This window comes from Oryx dammah, unplaced genomic scaffold (assembly GCF_014754425.2).
Source record: "Oryx dammah isolate SB20612 unplaced genomic scaffold, SCBI_Odam_1.1 HiC_scaffold_13, whole genome shotgun sequence".
NCBI classification, from domain to species: Eukaryota; Metazoa; Chordata; class Mammalia; order Artiodactyla; family Bovidae; genus Oryx; species Oryx dammah.
Genome location: NW_024070197.1, coordinates 50,404,614 through 50,427,730, shown reverse-complemented (window position 1 = coordinate 50,427,730; position 23,117 = coordinate 50,404,614). Strand labels below are relative to the sequence as shown.

Below are 23,117 nucleotides of genomic sequence, written 5' to 3'. Positions count from 1 at the left end.
AAGGTTGGCCTCCCCAAGCCTCAAGCATTGGTGTTGATGAGGACCTGCCCACGGGTGTCTGAGCTGTTTCTGTGGGGCATCCAGCAGTGGCTCCAGCCCAGTTCCATGGGTGGTCGCTGGTCGCAGAGTTGCCCAGTGACAGCTTCATCACAGGGCAGGGCAGAGGGAGCCACCAGCCTCAGACAGGTGCAGAGGAGACAGCTGGATGACCTAGGGGCCCCATGGCTTGTCTAACCATCACGGCTGGAACCCACATCCATTTGGACAGAGCACCCGTGTGTCTGCTGCCTTCTCTGGATGGGGACAGACCTGGTGCAGGACTCTGGTCAGAGGCCAGAGCCTCTGCTGAGAACCCCAGTGAGTCTAGCCCTGCCTGGGACCAGGGCTCAAAACCCTGGGGATCCCTCCTCTCACGCCTGGTCAGCTGGTCAGCTTCAGGCTGATGCCACCTCCACACTCAGAGCATGAGGAGAGAGAGGCAGACAGACCAACTCCCGTGCCGTCCTAGCAGGACCGAGCCATGTGGCCCGAGCTGACTGTGCCTCCCGACTGTCTGAGGCCCCCTCGGATCCTGGGAGGCAAAGGGATGATGATAGAGTTGGGCTCCAAGGGCCCAGGTGGAGTGGGTGACTCCCCCTGCCCAACCCCAGCGGGGCTGCCCCTAGTCACAGGCAGGGAGTGCCCAGCCTCCTTGTTGCTCTGTTTGTTTCTTTGTTCCAACCTCTAAACTTATATCCTTATTTACAAGATAAGTAAGAAGTGGCAGGGAAGCTGGGGCTTGGTGAGGAATGTCTGTGTCCATTCTGGTGGGATCCTGTAACGTGTGTGCAAGTGGCCGAGGTGGGGGCTGCGTGTGGAGAGTGCTTGTGCAGCGGCCACGGTCTGTGCACCGGTCCTGTGCGTCTGTGTTGTGTGTGGACTTGCCTGTTCTGGGGTTACTCCCAGCAGCCCCCACCCACTCCCCCCCACCAGCTCATTAAGGCTCTCCCATTATTCTGACATTTGTGCGCGTCACGTACCGGCAAGAAGTAATTTACTTAGAAGAAATTAAAAGTTCATTTTAATTGAGCGCACACTGCAGTATGCAAATGAGCGCATTATGCACCCCAAGCAGAAGAAGTAGAAGCAGCACTTAACCCTCCGCTCGCCAGGCTCCTCAGCTCAAGGCTGGGTGCTCCCAGCCTCTCCGAGGCCTCCCGTCCCCACGTCCCCAGGTGGGAGGGAGCCGGCCACACAGGGAGCCATGCATCCCTCCTGAGCCCTCTGAGAACTTTTTCCAGATGTAACAGCCACGTGAGCACCAGCGCCCAGGAGCTGCATGAGTGCCAGCACCCTGGGGAGACACCCCAGCTCTGAGCCCATGTGGGCTCAGCCAGGCACCAGACTCTCTGGGGCAGGGGCTAGTGTCACCCCAGCTCCAAGAGGCCCCGAAACCAGGCTGAGTGCAGCAGAGGATCCCTGAGGCCCGACTGCAGGGGGACCCCAGCATGGTGGGCGATCCTGGCCGCCCCAGATCTCTGACCGGGACTGGTGTCCAGCACGCACTCCGACCCTGTGAGCTGAGACCCTAAGAGCTGGCACGTCCCCACAGCCCAGGGCCTGGTCAGACAGGGCGAGGGCCAGGCCCCCCATGTAGACCCTCCCCTGTGCCCAGGCCAGACACACACACCCGCCTCCTGCCATTTACAGTTGTGGCCCCTGGGGTTCAAAAGGGACGAGCAGCTTGTCCAAATGATGAAAGAATCTCAAGAAACAGGGTTAGTGTCCACCCTTGGGGCCTGCTTGAGTGCCATTGTGGTCATGTCACCTGGTTAGGGCACCAGGGCCGCCTCTTGTGACCACAGAAAGACGCATTGGCTACTTCCCAGGCCCTGGGGACCCCCCCCCCATGGGTGCCTCTCTCGCACCCAGAAGGGCAGCAGGCCTGGTCTCCAGCACAGGCCTCTACCAGGTCTGGTGGAGGTCAGAGGCGGGTGTCGAGTTCCAGCTGGGTGCCGGTGACATGGGGCACCTCGTTTGTCAATGGGGTGTGTCAGGCTACCCACCATGATGTCCAGCATCCCGCAAGGCCTGCAAGTGTGGCCTGGGGCTGGTCTCTGCCCCCATTCACGTGCTTTCCTCCTCCATCACTCCCTCTGCCTTGCTGTCCCCTGTTGTCCAGCCCTAAGGTGGGGATGACAGGTCAACACTTGCACAGAAGAGCCCGGCTTCCAGAGGGGCCTGGCTGCTGCGCCAGGAGCCGGGCTTCTGCTCGAGCTGTGGTTGGTCCCTAGGCGGTTGTTTTTATGTTGGATTTTCCCTACCTGTCAGACTTGGGATTTTTAATGACAGTGAGAGTGAAGCTGGCTCCCGGGTGTGCACTGACAGCAGCTGCAGGAGGCAGACAGAGCATTTCCCGACCAGCCCACAACACCCACAGACTCAAACAAAGGTGCCATCATGGCGCACGTGGATGCGTGGGCACAGCAGGGCTGAGCAGGCTGTTCCTGCTGTCCCCGGCTGTCCGGCCGACTGGGCACAGTCCCTCGGGGCCACTGGCTGCCTAGCTGCAGCCCCTCCTGCCCTGCCACTCGGTCTGCACCCAACCACACATGGGAGTCTGTGCTCCCCCCGGCGACGGCCCCTCACCTCTGCCCCGCCTCCCAGTCCAGAGCTGTTTCATCTCACAGGTTCCCTGAAGAGGGAGGTCCAGGAGTGGGAGGCCGCCACCCCCAGGTGAGGTTCTCAGGCCCTGGGTGGCCAATGACACTGGGAGAATCCCACCAATCAGGCAGGGGGACCATGGAGAGTGGGGTGGCTTCACAGGGCCTGGGAGTCTGCATTCCAAACAGGTGCCTTGGGAGCAGGTGAGGCTCGCCAGGACCACCCTGAGAAGCCCTGTGAGCTGCTGGCCTGGGGGCCATGGTGAGCTCTCCACTAGCTCACCCCTCTGGGTTACCCTGAGGGGTACCCTGGCAGGGGCACAACCAGGAACCCATCAACACCTTTTCCTGGAGGCTGAAGGAGGGGGCAGTGGTCACGGGCCCAGGAGAGATGGGGGTCAGCCTTGGGGCACCTTCCTTCTTGTTCTGCCAGACACAGTGCTGAGTCCCAGACCCTCCTGAGTTCTCCGGGCCCCTAGTTGGGAGTGTGGCTGGTTTCTCTGTAGCTGCTGGGTTCCTGGTTGTGCCCCCGACCAGGGTACCCCTCAGGGTGACCCAGAGGGACTGGGGGCAGGCAGGCCTGCTGCTCAGACGGTTCCCACGCCCCATGTCTCCCACCCCAGAGCGGGGAGCTTGGCCCATGGAGGCCCATCTTGAGGGGCCAACCCTGGGGCCTGTTCAACTAGGAGCCTGAGAACTTGTCGGGACCACACCATGTGTGGCCAGCTTCCCCCACTTACTGCAACTGCAGCTCCCAGGCGCGGCGGCTTCCGGCCCATTGGTGCACACCCACCACCCGCCTCCCTGCCCACGGCCGTGTCCTGTGTCCTCGGGCCCCTGCACTGGGCAGTGCACACCCTGTGTGCCTCACTGTGGTCCTTGCACTGCAGCTCCTGGCACCACAACCTTCCCATGTGGGCGTATTGAGCTGTCCCGAGCGTGTGCAGTGTGCCCTATGGAGGCATCTCATCTGTGGCCCTGAGGCCCAAGTTCTTGGTCACAGTGTGCAGCTCAGCAGGGATGGAGGGGGCATGTGGCTGGGGAGCCCCCCACCCCACCCCAAGGCAGAGTGCCGGGCAGACCTTGCACCCCTGCAGGTGCATCTGGCTGCTGTGAGGGAGCTTGGTGGGAGCAGGAAGTTTCTCTTCCGTGCTGGCAGCCACGTGGGCTCCCTGATACCTGACATGGGGCAGAGACTCACCCTGAGGGTCATCCAGGAGCTCCTCTAGTCCAGGTGGCCAACAACTGCCAGGCAGCGACTCCCTGGAATTCCCATGGGTAGTGGGAGAGGCTCTGCGATCGGTTAATGACGTTTGCCCTGACTCAGGAAGGGGCCAGGCCTCTCCTCGGGGACAACATGGCCAGCCTGGCCCGAACTCTCCCTGTGGATGCTGGTCTCCGTCTCTGGGGCCAGCCCTTCACTCGGGTCTCCCAGGTCTTGTGGTTCACAGGCCAGTCCCGATTCTGAAGACAATGAAGTCCTGCGTGGTCCTGCGTGGTTTGGGTGGTGTCTGCACCCACGGTGAGGAACAGCCTGAGGCAGCTGGTTGCCACCAGGTGTGCGGCAGGGCCCCTCTAGTCCTGCTCCCCGTGTGGGTGGGCCGACTGGCCTGCAGTGCACACTGGGCCCCGGGGTGGGAGGTTCGTGTCCTCGGGCTGCTGCTGTGTGAAGAACTGGCTTCTGTGAGAAGTCACTCCCTGCATTAGTCGGCCCTGGGGAGCCGGAGCTGCTCGCGTGGCTCTGGTGCATTTTGCCCTTCTGAGCGGATGTGCTGCTGTCCACCTGAGTGGGAAGTGACCTCAGCTTGGGGCAGGGTCACCTGAAGACACCAGTCGTGCCGGCCGTGCTGGCCGCACTCAGTGTCTCGTTCTGTCCTGTGACAACCTTTGGAATATTGCTGTCCCCCACAGATGAGACGGGGCTCAGAGCAAAGCAGGTGAATCCAGGCCCCGCTTCACTCCGTCCATCGCTGGGGGCCTGCATCATCCCTTCTGGCTCTTGAGACCTCAGAACTCAGCTCGCCAAACACCTCCCTCCTGTGTGCCCCCTGCCCCAGCGCCCTCCACTCACCCACTCACCAGTTCACTCCTACAGGGCCCTTGGCAAATGCCACCTCAGCCTGGAGGCCCTCCCACCCCTCTGTGCATACCAGCTTCTTGCTCTAGTTGGGAGGTAGCTGTAGGTACCCTCCATAGTCCATGGCACTGGGCAAATAAACAGGTGAAGATAGGGGGGGCTCAGGGGCCCCAGGAATCTCCAGTCCCAGAAAAGCATGGGTCAGGGTCAGTGGGGAGGGAGTTTGAGGTCAGTTCCCGTGTTATCTGGCCCCTGAGGAGCCCACATGGGCCCTGCAAAGGGAGGAAGCTGCAGCCTGGCATGCGCAGGGGCCGCCTGGGGTGGGACACAGGGGAGGCTGGAGGGAGTGGGGACCTTTGGGGGGCTGGTTGCGCCCCAGGCATGCCCTTCTGGCAAGGCTCCAGACAACAAGCAGGAAAGAGTTAAGTCCTCTGTGAGAGACTGAGAGAAAGAAGTGGTAAACAATTTTTCTCTCCCTCGGCTAAATTAATATGCAAATTCCTAAACCCCCTCCACTCCCTTCCCCTGCCTTGAAATTAGAGAGGTAGGATGCTTGGGCTAATTACGCATTCAAACGAGCGGGCTGTTCGGTCGCTGAGAGGATGCTGAAATGATTGTGCGAAGATGGGCGACATTCGAGCGGCCCTCCTGCTGCATCTGGAGCAGCTCTCCTGTGCTGTGTGGGCAGATGCCCCCCAGCAGGGGCCGAGCCCCCAGGAGGGACCCTCCGGAGACCCCACACCCTGTCTCTGCTCCGCCCTCCCCACACCCACAGGCAGGATAGCCCGCAACCCCTGTGGGGCTGGCACCCGGGCTCAGGACCCAGGCTGAGGGGCTGTGGTGATGGCTGCCACACGGCGGCTGGAGTGGGCAGGGCAGTCCGTTCTGCTGGTGGACAGGGCCTCCGAGCAGGGCGGGCAGGTGGCTGAGCAAGCAGGCCCCTCACTTGCAGCCCCTCTCAGCAGGGCTCTCACAAGCTGCTTTATGTACTGTGGCTCTAGGTTCACCTTCATCCCCAGAAGGTGTTTCTCTGCCAAGTGGGCATCTAGACAACAGGAGAGAAGAGGGAAGAGGCACCAGAGGTGGGCGGTGTGAGCAGGAAGCAGGCAGGCCCAGAAGCTGACAAGGGCCAGAGCCCGGCCACTCTCCTGGTCCTTCCTCTGCCCGTGAGGCTCAGCTCCCTGTCCACCAGCCCAGGCCATCCGCCCCATCCCTGCAGCCTCCTCCTCCAAACACCACCCCTCCCTCTTGGGTGCTCACACTAGACTACTTCCTGCCTCCTCCCCAACTCCACTTCAGTTACCCCCAAGGGCCCAGCTCCAGAGCTGGTGCCTGAGCCCCCTAAGCCCTGAGCCACTTCTCCTGAGAAGCCTCTCAGACTCTGAGACGGTCCCCTCAGTTCACCTCCAAGTGCTGCAGGACAGCGCCCCATGCTGGGCTCTGTGGCTCTCCTGGTCCTTGGCCCCTGGCTCAGGGCTTATAGATCTGCCCAGAGGTAAGCCAGTGAACAGGCTCCAGGTGCCCTGCTCTGCAGGACCCCAGGAGTCACAGAAGGGAGGGGGCACCCATGCAGGGGTTTAGCAATTGCAGCAGGTTAGGAGGAAGCTAGGTGCGGGCAGATGGGTGGGTGGGCACAAGCATCCTTGCCAGGCAGGCAGGACAAGGATCCCCAGGGCCTGGGGGCTGCCCTAGGCTGGACAGGGATGCAGACCCTCACTTTCCCCACCTGGATGCAGAGGCGGAGCCTGGTTCTGAAGAACACCGGGAAGGGTAATGGAGAGAGCCTGTGCATGGTAGGCTGGTCAGGTCATGCCCTCCACACTGGCCTGTCTCCCCATCTGGGCTGAATTAGATACTGTCCTGAGACCTTGCCTTGTATATACTTCTGGACCCAGACCCTCTTATCCCACTCGTTAAGCACTCGCCAAAGGCCTCAGGGTGCCCAACACCAACCTCAACAGAAAACACCAGGGCAACCCTTCTCCCCACAGAGAGACAGGAGGCAGAGGGGACCGGCAGGCAGGCAGACACCCCGGCCCTGCACACCTGCCCTCTCTCTGCTCATCCCGAGGGCAGCTGGGTTTCCAGAGTTGTGGGGGGGTGGTCAGGAAAGCAGGAGCAGGGCTGCAGGGATGGATGGATGGATGGAAGGGTGACATCAAACACTCAGTGGGGGTGGCAAGGGTGTGGAGTGCGGTCCGACCTTCCCTGACTCAGAGGTGGTACTTGGTCAGAGGGCTGGGCGGCCGAGGAAGGCAGATCGCCACGGGGCGGCAGCGCATCTCAGTGTGGCCACCTCAGCTGGGAGCTGCAGCTCTGAGCAGCTGCAGCGGTGATACCACAAGTGGACGGGGACTGATTAGGGGAGAACCCCAGGGGAAGGAGAGCCCAGAGGTGGGGTGTCCTTGAGGCCTGAGAATACAGTGTCCAAGGCAGCGCTGGTCACCCACCCCACCAGGTGTGACCTAGGTTCCTGGAGGAGAGGTTAGGGTTAGGTAAGATGGCCGGCCGCACCTGACCCCAGCCTGGGCCCCACTCCTGACGCAGTGCTGGGCACTGGCTGCCCTGGGCAGGGATCTCCGGGAAGGGGGAGGGGCCAAAAAGCTGATCCTTCGGTTTCCTGGAGCCAGCCTCCTCCTGGAGGTGAGGGCTACCCCTACGGGCCCAGGGGCTTTGTCCCTCTGACGGTGATGCATGGCCCCAGTAACTCCCCGAGCGAGCTCGTGGCCGAGAGTTCTGGCGCAGCTGCTGCCCCCCCCCCACCCACCCCCAGGCGCTCAGTGATGCCAGGCTGTGGTGCAAATTAACACCATTTGTTCTGCAGAATGTGCTTCATTTCTGTGCTCCACACAGAGCTCATTACCTCGCGGCAGCTCCTCCATCCCCAGCCCACCGCCTGCACTGCACGGGGGAGGGTGCTGGGCCGGGTCCTTGGACCGTGAACTGGAAGGCTGGTGGGCTCTGGGAATCGCTTCTGGGGGGCTCCCGACCTGACACTCCTGCAGCATCATTTCTGCACCTCCCAGCCCTGTGGCCTTCGGCAAGTGGGAATAGGGGGTGGGATTGATTTGACCTCTGAGTCCCTGCACTGGCCTCCCAGACAATCAGACCACTTGGCCAAACTGGAGCTCAGCTCTCAGGAAGTCTTATTTTGTCACTGTGGGTGACAGTTGTCAAGGTCAGAGCAGGCAGTTAGACAAAGACTCCACCCAGAGGCCAGGCCAGGCAGGCGAGGCCCTGGGTGGGTTCGGGGAAGGCTGGCAGCCCTGGAGCCCCTGCATGTGGCACAGTAGGTCCAAGAACTAGCCACCTGCCTCTGACCCTGGGCAGTCTCCAGAATGGGACCCTGAGGGCACTGGAGGGGGCTGGGGGTGAGCACCTGATGCCCAGGGAAGGCCTAGGGGCAGGACTCAGGCCCCAAGGGGCACAGCCACCCTGTGGTCACCACCTGCCATGGGAGCCTGGGGTCTATGGACCCCCTCACGTGATGACTCTCACCATGGTTCCCTGCTTCCAGGGGGTCTCAGGGCAGCCACTTGCCCCACCAACTGTCCCTCCAGAGCTAGGAGACTGGGCTAAGCAGAGGGACCCAGCACAGGACAGCAGCTGGACCCCATAGAGGATCTCATTAAAGACCTGCCCTGCACTGGCTTCCTCAACTTAGACCAGGGCCCACAGAACAGCCTCCCACAGGCCCCATGTGCTGGCCTCAACCCTTCCTCCACTGGCCTTCCTCACCCACCTGCCTTGCCCCAACCTGGAGGCTGGGGTCCCAGGGAGGTTCACGTGGGGAGCTCACACTGTGTGTAGAAGCTGCTTGTCCACAGAGCATCCCCTGACCAGGGCAATTCCCCCTGGGGGCTCCAGAGTTCTGGAGTTCTTTCCCTGATAGTAGCGACATGGAGGCCACTGGGCCAGAAGGTTCAACAGGGCTCCCAGGGCTTCCCCGGTCCATCTTGAGGATGGTCGGGGAGAGAGGTGGCAGGGGTTTGTGTAGACCCAGGTGGCCAATGGCAGTGGCTGGCCTTGGCCAACTGGAGCCTGATCCCTGACTGCTGGCTTTTCCTGGGGGCAGTTGAGGTGCAGCACCACCCTTCCATGAACTCAGATTTACAAATGAGAAAGTGGAGGCTAAGAGAGGGCAAAGGTCACACAGCAAGCTGGAAGCCAGACTCAGCATCGAGCACTTTGCCGCCCCCGTCACCTCCGCTCCACCCTCTGCCCCTGATGAGCCAAGGCCAGGCGGTACAGGCATCGGTGTGGGGGAGCCACCTGAACCCCAGGCCTGAGCCCCACCCGCCTCACCCTTCTCTCCTGTCTGTCCAGCCCCCACCCCGTCACCCAACAACCCAGCCTCCAGCACCAACAGAACCTCGGCTTCAAGCTCAGACACACAGCCTTGTGTCTGAGAGGTGGGAGGAGTGCTGTCCCACTCAGGAGCCAGCGTCAGATTAGGGAGCAGAGGAGGGGCACCTAGAGGCAGTCACTGCCTGAGCAGAGCTGCAGAGGTGCTGGCTGCGGGGCTGGGCAGGTGGGGAGAGTGACAGCGATCGGGAGCGTCAGGATGCACCTGGCATTGTGGGAGGGCACCTGCCCAGGGTACCGCTGGCAGGAGGCTCTTGGCAGCCGCCCACGGGCACTGACAGTTGGGCAGTCAACACCTGTCCTGAGGGATTTGGCTGGGTTGTTTGGTTCTCCCATTTCGTAGAATGCTACACTGGGACTTGGGGGACCAGGATCCATGCATGGGGAGCACTTGGCCCATCTGTGAGCAGTGGCTGAGGCCACTCAGGGCCAAGCCCCATGTCGTGAACCCCCAATCATCCTATCCTTGGTCCCACCAGACATGGCTGGGCCAGGGTGCAGTGACTGTGACCCTGTCCATTGCGACTCAGGGACATGGTGGGGAGACCTGGGGGCCCCCTCACAGGCTGCAGATGGCAGTTAGGGTTCTGTGTGGACTTTGCAAAGGTCTGGGGATGCCCAGTGTGACCAGCATGGGGTAATGTCAGTGTGCGTGGCCCAGAGCATGGGGTCGGGTCCATTTTGCTCCATTATGAAGCCCCATTTCCATGCATGGAAGCCAGCACGTAGCTGTTCGACCGATACAGAATAAGCAAGTATGGACGGAGGGACAGATGGATGGGTGGATGGCAGTGTGGCCACACATGGCAGGTGGGACTTTGTTGGCTGTGCGCTGGTCTTGGTGTGAGGCAAGGGGCCATCAGACACCAGAGCAAATCATCGAGGGGAACTATAGATGCCTTTCTATCTGGGGCCACAGAGCAGACGGCTTGTCCGCATGGGGCAGCTGGTGCTCACGTGAGGCGGCCAGGGTTTGATGCAGTGGGTGGGGGATCAGCCCAGCAGACGCCCGCTCATTCCTGGGACCTTTCTGGGAGGCTAGGTCCCAGGCCCACTTTCTGTGGTGTGGGAAACTGCAGAGGCTGTTCTGTCAAGAAACAGAAAGACTTCATGAATATTTCATTAGGGGGTGCTGTGCTGGCCTCCAGGAATGTCTGGCAGGGCCTCCAGGGAGCTGGGAGCCCCGTGCAGGAAGCAGGACTGTGAGATGCCGGGGGTGGGGCGGGGCTTGGAGACAGTGGGGGGGTGCCAGCCTCTGCCCCTGCAGGTGGCTCTCATGTCCAGCCGACTGGGGTCCTTCATGCTCTGCCTGTCACCGTGCTGGCTTGAGCACCAGCCCATTTCTGTGGACAAAGAAGGGCAGAGGTCCTGGGCCAGCTTCCTCATTGCCCCCAGTACAGCTCCCACGGCCCACACCCTGCCCCATCCAGGCCTATGGCCAGGTCAGAGCTGCTTAGCGGGCAGGGGACCCCAGAGAGGGGCAAGACCTGGTGAGGCCATAGAGCTGGAGCAGCATTGGGACCGGGGTACCCAGAAAGGCTTGATGGGGAGGTGGGCTGTGGTTGGGGGGGGGTCCCTGCACCCATCGCTGGGAGCACAGTGGATGGGCACAGTTGCCCAAAGACCCTGGTGTTCCGAAACCCCCTGCTGGGTGCTCAGACTAGGGCTCGCCTCTGCCTGATCAGCACCTGCCCTGCTGGCTGGAGTGTCAGGGAGGGTGATGGAGAGACCTGGGGCTAGACAGGTGACCCCTCAGCCTCAAAGACCCGGCCAACCCACAGAGCGGGGAAGCCTCTCCACAGGGCCCCGCTGTCCCACTGGCAACTCACCCAGGAAGCTGCCCACTGAGGCGGGGAGCCCTTGCTCTCCTGCTGCTTCCAGGAGCCCCCAGAGTGCTACCCACCCAGTACACTGAGGCTGCTGGCCCAGTTCCCAGAGATGGCGGCTGGGCTGGGTGCCTCCTTCAGACCCCCATTACCCACCCCATTACTCGCCCAGCGAGGGGGACAGCCTGCTGCTGGGAGCCCCTTCCCTCTGCCCAAGTGACTGCCCGGAGCCCAGACCCTTCTCTGCCCCCCAAAGCCAGGCCCCTCCATCCCCACCAGACCCTGCACTTGGCTTTTCAGGCTCTTCCTGACTTGGCAACGCTGGGACCAGCCGCTGCCCTGGCTGCAGGCACCAAGGGGGAACCACCACACCCTGCCCCGCCACGCTCCCCATACACCTTCTGTCTGGGTCTATACCAGGTGCTCTGAGCATCAAGGAGAACAGCGTCCACCCCAGGGGTCCCTGGGGTGGCAGCAGTGTCCTGTCTGCTCCTGTGCCCCCAGCCAAAACCTGCATCCCTGTGCCCCTTGACCGAGGTGCTCAGGGGCCGCCCCCCGCCCACCACCACCACGGGTCTTGCCTAGGGAGGGGTGGCCAGGCTCCTGCAGGGCTTTGTCCAGGGAGCCTCTGACACGAGTCCTCCCCAGCCAGGCGGCTCACGCCCACCCCATGCCCTCGACAGCTGGGCTCCTTGGCACCGCCATCTGAGCTCCTGTGATGGGCACGCTTGGCCGTGGTCCCGCGGGTCTGCACACAGCCGGGCTGCGCCAGGCAGGCGGTGGGGCTTGGGGCAGACGGGAGGAGGGAGGGGAGTCTCGGGATCTCCCAGCCCCTCCAGGTGTCGCCCTCCAACCACCTTTCCCAACCCTGCCTGATTTCCCCGGGTTGGTCTCCAAGAAGAAACAGACATTCAAGGACGGTTTGGGGATGTCCCAAAACAGGGGACGGAGAGGACCTGGCCCTGAGAGCCGCAGGGCTTCTCGGAGTGGAGATGATGCAGCCACAAGACCCCGGAGGGAGGCCCGAGCACCAGGGCAGGCGGTGCTGCCGCGCAGAGCCAGGGACCCGGGCATGGCTACTGGCTACTTCATTCCCTGCTGCAGCAGCGACCTACCCACTCCCGCACCCAGGACAGCGCTTGGGGAGCCTGGGGCTGAGAGAGCCAACTGCGCTGGCCCAGACATGGAGGGCCCAGACCCCCACCAGTCCCCAAAAGCTGGTGCCGTGTCATCCGCGCCCAGGCCAAGACCTGGCCACCTGCCGGATGAGCCCCACGCGGCTGTTACCTGTGCTGCGCTGGCCGCCTGCTCCCAGCCGGTCCTCCGTGGCTCCTCTGCCAAGCGGCTGCTGCCTTCAGGATGGGCTGCCAGCAATTTGCCGCGGGTTTTGTTTGTGAGTATTGGCCCCGCACGCCCGCTGGCACCCAAGAGGCCCCGGCCCTGCCGCTCTTCGTGGCAAGTGTCCATCCTCCCCTCCTCGGCAGTCCCTCACCTCACCCTCCTCCCGTCCCCACCGCACCAGCTCGGACGGAGCCGGCCAGCCTCTTGCAGCTGAGTGCAGCCACGCTTCCTTTTTCCGTATTTTAAACGCAGACACATACTCTGGCACATGCACACGCGCACACGCCAGGCCCCCGCCCCTGACGACACGCATCCCGTCTGTCGGGAGCAGCTCCAGCCAAGACAGCCCGGCAGTGGGCGGTGGAGACCCAGCTTCTGCACGCCTCCTCTCGCCATCGCCTCCCTCTTCCGCCAACCACCGGGAAGGAGATGGGCCTGAGTCACGCCACCCTTCAGAGACCCCACACAGGTCCACCTGGTCAGCAGTCTGGTTCCTCCACATCCCGCCCGGTCCCATCCCACTGTCCTGCTGTCCCAGTGATCACGCCCGCTCCCCATCCTTCCCTGAGGGGTGCTCATTTGCGGCGGGCCGACCGCGGGGCTCGTGCTGGGCAGCCAGCTGGGCAAGCGTGGGGCCAGCCTCCTGGAGCCGACAGTGTAGCAGACATGGTGAAGTGTGGCTCTGGGGACACACGTGGGCTGCGTGGGGGTGACTGAGTCTGCCTGAGGGGCCAGGGCAGGGCCCCAAGTGGGCGTGAGTGTCCAGACCGACCTCAAACCAGGACCAGAGAAGCAGGAAGAGGGGCCTCACTCCAGGGAGAGGACAGCAGGGTAGCTACCCTGCTGCCAGCTCTGAGCCCACCCTGGGTCATTCCTGGAACCCGACATGGTCGGCACTTAGCTACATCTGACCCAGGAGTTGGCCGCAGCTTCCAGAGGCAGGGGATATGGGCAGGTACAGCTCTCATCCCGACCTCAGGGCATAGAGCAAGGAGCTGGGCCTTAGTGACTCCCCAGCAGCTCTTTCCCCTGGACCTCCTGCCTCCCTCCTACCACCGAGAAAATAACCCCTGCTGGACCAAGCCCCTAGCCACGGTCTCAGGGAACCTGCAGATACCACCGTGCCTACAGACGCAGGTGGGAGGCAGGCAGCTCTTAAGATTGTTCCTGCCCTTCTCTGGCTGGGGGTCTGTTTGGGTCAAAGATCACCCAAGGAAACACCTGCCCTCCCTAAGCACCTGGCCTTGCCAGGAACCTCTCTGATCTGTCTCCAGGCCTCACTTTGCCCTTCTGTCTATGAATTCTTTTCCTAACAATTATTGTAAGCACTAGAAAACTGTAATTGGCTTCAAAACTCCTTGAAGAGCCCCAAGTAGTCAAGGAGAAGTTGCTGCCAGACAGTCCTTCTCTGTGGGGCTGAGGCCCAACGGCCCCTTTGCTCTGTCTGGGCCTGGCCCTCCACACCATCCAGGTGGCTCCAAGGTGACCTCCAGGGCAACCTCTGACCTTGAGTTCACTGGGTCTCCCTCTATGTAGGGTGGGCCCAGGCCCCACTCCCCACCCTCGTTCTCTGGAACATTCCAGCAGCTCCTACTGAGGTACCCCTCTTCCCTCCCTCCTAAGGGCCCCGTTTTAAATTGTGTTCAAACGCTCATACAAGTCACCATTGAAACCAGCCGGGAGAGCAGAGGTCAGTGGCGTCCGACTGGTCCCCAGGCTGTGCGGCCACCATCTCTGTCCAGTTCCAGAAAGTTCCGTCTCTGACCCCAGCCCGGCCATGTCCGCTTCCTGCCTGGGGTACCCCACACAGGGTACCACCCACACACGGCTCCCCTCTGGGCGCTTTGAGGCTGCTCCGCACCGTGGCCTGCAGCGAGCCACCTTCCTGTGGGGCTGACTTGGCTCCTCCTTCAGCAGCCCTGCCTCCTCCTGTGCATCTGGTGGCCCCATCCACAGTGACCACAGGGTACGAGCCGGTGGGGCTGTGACGAGAATAAAGCTTTTTAGTGACTCAGGATGGCTCTTAGCCTGGCAAGATAGGAGGAGGCACGATTCCCTGAAAACAAGCCAATCTGTCTCAGTCAGGTTGAGGGTCACCCTGCCCCACCCTACCCCCTTGGATAAGGTCATGCGACTGACTGTGCTCTGTGTTCGACTGGGTGCACCCACTCCCAGGGCCCGAGGCCCACGGCCACCCTAGCGTTTGCCCCTATGGGGCGAAACAGCTGCCATCTGTGCATGGTTGTGGGAGCCAGGTCCCGTGGAACTGAAGAAGCAAAGGTTCCAGACGTCCTGCTGACCACTGAGCAGGGAGAGCCGGTGTGGCCACGGGATGATGAATCCATCGTGGGCCTGAGGCTGGCGTGCTCAGGGCAAGGTCAACAGGAGGGCAGCCCATCAGGAAGGTGGACTGGCAGCCTTGGTATGACCACCGAACTGCACCGGCAGAATGGCCCCAAGCCCAGCGTCCTGGGGATGCCTGTGTGTGTAGCACCCCGAGGCCCAGCCTCCCCACAAGGCCCACCCCCAACTCGCCGGGGCTCCATCTGTCACGGTGATGGATGGGCTGAGTCAGGGGAACCCCAGCTGGGGTCAGTGCCCTGCTGCCTGTGGGACTCATGCCTCATCCATCACCAGGGGCTCCTGGCAGGCTGGGTGGGGCAGCTGCACGAGTGCCCAGCACGTGCCTTCAGAGGCCGCCAAGTGGGCCCTTCCTCCCCAGCCAGGGTGTGTGGGTGTGTGGCCAGCCTACTCCTGCCTCTCTCAGCCTCCAGAACCCTGGCCAGGCACCACCTGGCACTGCCTGCCATGGCAGAGAGGCTTCTGGCAGCCTGGCTGCAGGAAGGGTGTGTGCAGTGGGTCTGTGCAGTGGGCAGAGCCAGGAGCCGGGGAGGCTGCCTGCAGCCGCACCTGGTGACTGCACACGCGAGACGCAACCAGTAACCTCGGTCCAGGTTCAGCTCTCCAGGTGCAGCCTCGCAGTGTCTGGGCCTTGGCCTCCAGGCGGCTCTGACAGCGCTGCTCCTGAGGCCTCCTGAGGCTGAGGAGAGCTTGGACAGAAGGGGACCACATGCAGTTGCAGTCTGCCTGCCTGTGAGTGCTGTGGACACACTGAGCACATGGGCTCCAGGTGTGCGTGAACCCACAGGCTGTTTCTGTGAGTTGGACGGGTCCTGAGTCCTTCCACGGCTCCCTTTCTACCACTGGGCTCCCCAGGGCTGGAAGTGATCTCGGGGTCAGCCCGTCCAGCCCTGCAGCCCGTCCTGAGTCCTGGGTCCCCCATGGCCCTCTCAGCTCTGCAAGGCTGACCAGCGGCATGCGATTAGATGCTGACACCAAGGCCTTGATACGTCTCTCCCACCCTTGTTGGTTCAAGTCGGCCTGGCTGTGGTGGTCTTGTGTCCGGTTCTGTCCTGATTTGCCCTTGGCCTAAGGGAACATCAAGGGCAGTGAACCCTGGAAGCAAACGGCAGGCATTCCGTCTCCTCTCATGCCTTCTCCTGCTGCCCCTCCAGCCTCCCTGCTCTTCCTGGAGCTCACACTGGCTCCTGCCCTGGAACTTTTGCACCGTGGCTCCATCAGCCTGGAAGTCGCTTCCTCACCAGGCTTCCTGGGGAGCCTCCGAGAATTTTCCATATGCCCACACCCCCTGGACTTTCTTTGAGGTGCTGCCGCTGAGAAGCACAATGTTACTGACCCCCAAGAGACTGGCATCTCCATGAGGGCAGGTGCCTGGCCACAGAGTGAGCTGCAGCTGGTAGCTGAATGAGGCAGTGGATGGGAGGGAGCTCCCTGCCCATCCATCAACTGTCCATCAGCTTCCCTCTGATGCTGGAGGCCACTGGCTCCCACTGAGGGTGCCCTGGGACTTGCTGGGACGAGGCCCAGAAGTTACCCCTTGGGGCCTGCACTGAGGCCTGGTCGGGCAGTGGCTCTGACCATCTGGGGGCTCCCTGTGTGCCAGGCCCCACAGGTGAGCCTCACCTGCAGTCACTTCCCCAATGGCCACACAGCCTTCTCCACTTAGACGAGGAAACCCAGGCTTGGACATGAAGTGCCCACAACTCAGACTCCAGGGGCCTGATAGTGACATGCACAGCCCCCTGCCCCACCTTTGTGGGTGAGTGGGTGGGACCTCCCATACCCTGTCCCCCAGCTAGGGGGGTGGGCATCTCTGCACATGTGCTGGGCCATGTGAGCTGTGCTGGGGAGTGTGCAAGTAGTCAGGCTGCCAAGGACCACCAGGTGCTGCTTGGCGGTCCTGCCAGTTTCTAAGACATCTGTCCTCCCACCTGGCAGACATCCGGCCTGCTTGTGAGATCACTGGACTCGGTAGGGAGACGGTCAATTGGTGCTGGGAGTTTGATTTTCATTAAGGAAGGAGGTGACAGATGTTTTGAGGGGTAAGAAAGCATTGTGTCTGCAACTTCATGATAATGTAGAGAGAATGGTAAAGAAACATCAAATATTAATAATTGGGGGAACCAGGAAAAGGTGTGTGACATTTTTTCTATGATTTCCCCAAATTTTCTGTCAGTTTGAAATTGTTTCAAAATGAAAAGTTACAAAATAACAAACATGATAACATTATCAAGTGGGATTTTCTCCTCTGATGTGTTGATGTGAGGAATTCCAAAACCAGGTCCCACGTGGAACTACCCTGGGGTTTCTGAATGGACCACACTTGGAAAAGTGCAGTGTTCTTTCAAATACCATGAGATTCAATCTCGAGTATTTGTTTTCAGCGTGTTGCTTTCAAAGCTATAGTCAGAGCAATCTGTATTTCCTCTTCTTTCTGTGTTATCTTTATTTGGTTTTGCTATCAGGGTTAAGCTATCCTTGTAAAATAAATTGGGAATCAGTTTTCCTTGACTATTTAGAAGAACTTGCCTGTAAAACCTTCTGAGCCTAAGGCCCTCCTCAGAATAACTTTTAAATTATTTTTTCAGTTTCTTCTTTGGTTGTGTTTATTGGCTTATTTGGATTTTCTACTTCTGTAGTACTCTTGCCTGGAGAATCCCATGGGCGGAGGAGCCTGGTAGGCTGGAGTCCATGGGGTTGCTAAGAGTTGGACACGACTGAGCGACTTCACTTTCACTTTTCACTTTCATGCATTGGAGAAGGAAATGGCAACCCACTTCAGTGTTCTTGCCTGGAGAATCCTAGGGACGAGGGAGCCTGGTGGGCTGCCATCTATGGGGTTGCACAGAGTCAGACATGACTGAAGTGACTTAGCAGTAGCAGTAGGTCAGTTTTGATCACATACATTTCTAGAAAATTATGTATTTCAGTAATATTTAGAATATATTGGTATAGAATTGTGCCTGTTCTCTTGTAACTTTTAAAGTTTTCCCATTGGTTATTATGCCCCCTTTCTTAGGCTTCACTCTGTGTTCCAGTTTCTTGTTTTCTGGATCAGATTAAGTTGAAGTTAAGATACTTTATTGTTCGCTTGCTTAATCAAGAAATATCTCTCAGTAAAAATAAAAATTAAAAAAAAAAGAAATATCTCTCAGTTGAATCTATCAGTATGCATTTTTCTGTCTCCCAATTTATTTTTTTCTGCCTTATCTTTCTTTTATTGATACTTTCTTTGGGTTTATTTTTCTCTTTTCTAACTTTTGATCTGAATGCCTCATACCCCATGTGTAATAAGGAAAATATTTCATAATAATGAAAATATTTCAAGTGATGTGCCTTTCTTGCCTGAAGAATTCCCATGGGCAGAGGAGCCTCCCGGGCTACAGTCCATGGGGTTGCAAAGAGTCGGACATGACTGAGCAACTAAGCATATATGCCTTTAAGTTCAGCTTGAACTGTATCCCATAGGTATAAAAATGTAAGAATTTCATTGTTATTTTCTAGATACCCTGTAATTATAGTTTTGCTTTTCTTTTTGTTAAAGTAATCAATTAGGTTATGTTTTAAATTCTAATTGGGAATTGTAACAAACATTTAATTATCAATTTTAATGTGTTGTGGTCTCTGGATTCTGTCTGGATAGTATCTGGGTGTCCAGCCATACTGGTTTTCTTGGGACTGAAGGGCTTCCCAAGACTCAAGTCCTTTGACACCAAGCCAACCAGGGTGAGCTGGTTTCCCTAGCCACCACGGCTTTCTTTGTTGCCAAAAATATGACTTGTATTAGTACTTGCTACAAAGGAACTTGTGAAGAACATGTTTCCGGATTGTAGGGTGCAAAATTTAAATTTAGATCTACTTAATTAACTTAATTAATAATATTTCTCAGTTCCTCAATATCTATTTTTTTTGCTAATTTGATTAGTCAAAAATTAACAGAAGTGCATTAAAGTATATCACCACTGCTGTTGTATCTGTCAATTTTTTCAAACATATTTCGCCTTATAGATTTCACTGCCGTTATTTTTCACATAAAAGTTTATTATCGCAAAATTGATAAACCCCTAGCAAGACTGATGAAACTAAAATGAAAGAAGACTCAAATCACTAGTATCAGGAATGAACCAGGGGACTTCCCTGGTGGTCCAGTGGCTAAGAATCCACCTGCCAATGCAGGGGACATGGGTTTAATCCCTGCTCCAGGAAGATTCCTCATGCTGCGTGATAACTAAGCTCATGCACCACAACTACTAAGTCTGTGCTCTAGAGCCTGCAAGCGGCAGCTGCTGAGCCCAAGCACCTAGAGCCCGTGCTCTGCAACAGGAGAAGCCACCGCAGTGAGAAGCCACACACCACAGCTAGAGAAAGTCCACGCACAGCAACGAAGACACAGCACAGGCAAAAGTAAAATATACAGTAAATTTTAAGAAAGGAAAATGGGAAAAAGACATGAAGAGACATTTCCCCAAAGAGGAGATGGCAAATAAGCACCTGAGAAGATGCTCAAATCTTTAGTCTTAGGGAAATGAATACTAGAATCACTACACGTGTACATATCCTGTATCTATCAGAGTGATTAAAACAAATAACGACCACATCAAATGCTGGTGAGGATGCAGAGAATGTGGACCTCTCCAACGTTGCTGCTCTGGGAGCGGGTCATGGTGCAGCCTCTCAGGAGGGCAGTGTGGCAGCCTCCCACGAAACAGTATGAGCAGCTTCCACATGACCTGGCAACGGCACTCTCCGGCATTTACTGCAGAGAAATGAAGACTTACATTCACACTAAAACCTGTCCGTGCATACTCACAGCAGCTTTATTTGCAACAGCAGAAAACGGAGAACAACCCCGATGTCCACTGACCGGTGAATGGTTAAACCAAGTGAGGTACAGCCACACCAGGGAACACCCCTCGGCAAAGGAAGAAACAAACCACGTGTGCATGCAGCACCTCGGGTGGCTGCCAACAGTACCGAAAGGTTGAGTACTGTGGGGTCCATTTGTGCCCCATCCCTGAAATGACTTGCTAGGAGTCACAGAGAAAGTGGGGCGGGAGGGGGGCTACCAAGGGCAACAGGAAGACTCCCCGCCAGGGTGGGAATGTTCTGGGTCCCGAGTGCACTGTGCCAGCACCCCAGTGGTGATGTTGTTATGTAGTTTTGCATGATGGGATAAAGGCCACACAGGGTCTCTGTGTTATCCCTTACAGCTGCATGTGACTCTCTAATTATCTAAAAATAATAATAATTTAGGCCAAAAAAAAAATGACGTTAAGGACTAGAAAACTTTGGGAATAGGCCATCTGTGATGGTTTGGGGACTCTGCCATTAGGACTTAGACACAGGTATGTGGTCCGTACAACTCGTTTGTCCATTTGCTACGTGTCAGTTAGCGCCTTTGAAAGGATTACTGCTGTGGTTTATACACTTCATCAATAAGAAGTGGGCTTAGCTGCCCCAGGGCATGTGAGATCTTAGGTCCCTGACCAGGGATCGAACTGAGTTCCCTGCACTGGAAGGCAGATTTCTTAACCACTGGACCACCAGGGACATCCCAGCACTGAAACTTTTATCGCCTTTGCTCTGCACTTGCTGGCCTGTCTTGTCTCATGTAAATTTAACCTTTCTGATTTCCTTTCTTTCAGATATTCTCTTATAGAATTCAACCGTATATAATTTTTTAAAACCAAATCTAAGCTCCTTTGTTTCCCTGATGTCTCAGACAGTAAAGACTTTGCCTGCAATGCAGGAGACCGAGGTTCGGTCGCTGGGTTGGGAGGATCCCCCGGAGGTGGGAATGGCAGTCCACTCCAGTATTCTTGCCAGAAAATTCCAAGGACAGAGGAACCTGACGGGCTACAGCCCATGGGGTCGCAAAGAGTCAGACACAACTGAGAGACTAAAACACACGCACACACATACTCTCCTTTGTCTTTTTTAAAAAGCACCAAGTCTGTTTCTGGTTATTGATACACAAGCCAGTGACATGTTCGTCATTTCTCCTTCACCTCACCTCGGGGTGCTTGTTCTGGTGTTCTTGTCACCGTTTGTGCATGTGAATGCATGTGTTTGCAGATTGACTATATTTAATTTATTTTCAGTAGTTGCTTGGGAGATATTCCTCCTGTTCTTAATGTTCTTGCAGTTACCATATTTAAAAAAACACATTTGACCTCCTGTGTTTCTGTTCGCTGCATCGGTTATGAATCCTCTCTGGGTGGTTTGAGGAAATTCGCCCACATCGCTGCCCGCTCCTGCCCCCTTGCACTAACCCCACCCTTCCTTGTTTTTACTGGCACATTAGGCAAAGGAGGCCGCGATGGCGGACAGTATTTGTTTTAGCATGTTACGTTTTCTTTTTGAGTCATTTCTGGCAGTTTTATCCTGTTTTTGTTTTTTTAAGCCACATTGTAATGGTGACCTGGATTTGCCTCTAAATGTAGGTGTTCGTTGCTCAGTCTTCCTTATTTTGATGGGTGTCCCACCTCACCTCTCATTGGACTCTGGTCACCTGGGGCATCATTTTGGAGCTTTTGCACGAGTGGAAATGTCTTTCTGCTGCCACCACACTGGGGAACACCTCGGTTTTACATAAAATCTTGGACTCGAATCATTTTCTCTGTGAGCTCTCACAGTGTACTGCCTATTCTCAGAATTTATTATTTTGAGGAAGTGATGAATTTAACATAATCTTTTTTCTGCCTAGAAGTTAATAGAATTATTCTTTACTCTCAAGACTTAATTTTTTTTTTCTTTCTGAGAATCACCTAAGGCTTTTTCCTTTCATTAGTTTCACCAGCTGCAAGACTCGGGGCTCCGCTTTGATGGGAGGTTTCCCCATCACGTGACACACGCTCTTCTGCTCCCACTCTCGGCCCTTCCGTGGATGGCAGCCCCCTGCCCACCCCCAGCATCCTCCGCCCCTCCCTCACTGTCCTCCTGGCGCCTCAGCTGCCTCTCCTTGCTGTCCAGGCACTGAAACCACTTTTTAAACAGCTTTATTGGGACATAATTGACCCAGGATGAACTGTACACATTTAAAAGGTACGATTTAAGTTTTGACATTTGCATCCAGTTGAGACCATCACCACAACCGAGATCATCACCCACCAAGCTTCCTGTGCACCTTGGGGATCCCGGGGGCCGGGGAAGAGGAGGCTATGGAGGGGATGAGGAGAGGGTCCTGAGAGTCCAGGGCACAGAAAGTCCCAGAGGTGGGCACCACGGGGGTGCCGTGGACACAGCCAGATGGGACCCTCAGGACAGAGGTTCCCCCGCCCCGTGTGTGGTCACTGGGGCCATGATGGCCAAGCAGCCCCAGAAGGTCCAGGATAGGTAGGTAGAGGAGGGGCCGGGGGGCTTCCTGGCACAAAGGCCTTAAGATGCTTTGCAGGAGTCCGTCTGTCCTTTGGTGTCACAGTGCTCCCGGCCGCTCCGACCTAAGGACAGACCCAGGACCCCTACCATAAGGGTTAGCTCCCCACACCTGATGGGCCACTTCTGGGCCCCTTCTGGGCCAGCCCCCCTGGGTGGAGGGAGACTACCGGCCCGAGGGCTGGAGATGCTGGAGGCTATCGGGATGTAGGAGTAAAGCCCAGCCCGCCAAGGAGCACAATGCAGAACCGGGAGGCCCAGCCCCTGGCCTGGCCCTTGGGCCTGGTGGTACCTCCTCTGTGGGTCACCAGTGCCCGCAATAAGGCCGCCCCAGGCCCCACGCTGTCTGAGGTGGGTCATTGTTGGACTACTCACTGGCCATGTGGCTGGAGGCCAGCTCTGGGCCGATGAGGAGCACGGGGGTCTCTGAGGGAGCCTCACCTCACATCCCCTCCTTATGGGAGGAGGCTGCTGGCTCTTGGGCCCTGGGGTGCGGGGGCGTCCACAGGAGGAGGCACAGTGGGTAGGGCCGGAGCCCAGGTGTCCGACCAGGCCAGGCCAGAGGAAAGAGGAAGGCAGGCAGGCAGGCACGGGGAGTTTCCCAGCCACACAGCCAACCCCTTAGACGCTTCCGGGGACCCGGAAACACGGGCTGGCCTTCAGTCGAGCCGGGCTCATGACCCACCTCTGCCAACCAGCCCTAGACCGTGCGATGCCAGGACAGGCTGGGGCCACGTGTCACCTAGGGAAGGGAGGCCACCCCAAAGCCCTCATGTGGACCTGGGATGTCACAGTCGGCTCACGGAGGGGCCTGGGGAAGGAAGGGACCAGGGGCCTCCCCTGAGACTCGGAGTCCAGTTGTTCACATCAGGCCCCAAAGTGGGCCCTGAGCAGGGCAGGGCCCAACTGGACAGGTGATGGTTGGAGTCCAAGACCTGCCGCCCGCTGGCTGCACATGTTCCTCTCTGAACTCCAGTCTCTTCGTCTGCTGGCTGGGAGTAGGGGTCCCTAACACAGCTGGTCCATCTGAGAGGACCCCCGTGCTAGTTCCTGTTCCTTCCCTGACCCGCACAGCCTTCATTTCAGGGCATGAGAAGCTGTCCTTTCTCACCCAAGAGCGAACTCCCTCTT

General features: G+C 58.0%; 1 long non-coding RNA gene across 1 annotated transcript; it reads right to left on the bottom strand.

The window, feature by feature from the left end:
- Positions 1 to 1,043: 1,043 nt before the first annotated feature.
- LOC120872962 lies at positions 1,044 to 12,542 on the bottom strand. Its single transcript, XR_005723379.1, has 2 exons — positions 12,198 to 12,542; positions 1,044 to 4,517 (listed from the first exon to the last, which is right to left on the bottom strand). It is a non-coding gene; the product is annotated as an uncharacterized LOC120872962 (long non-coding RNA).
- Between the last annotated feature and the right edge of the window lie 10,575 nt (positions 12,543 to 23,117).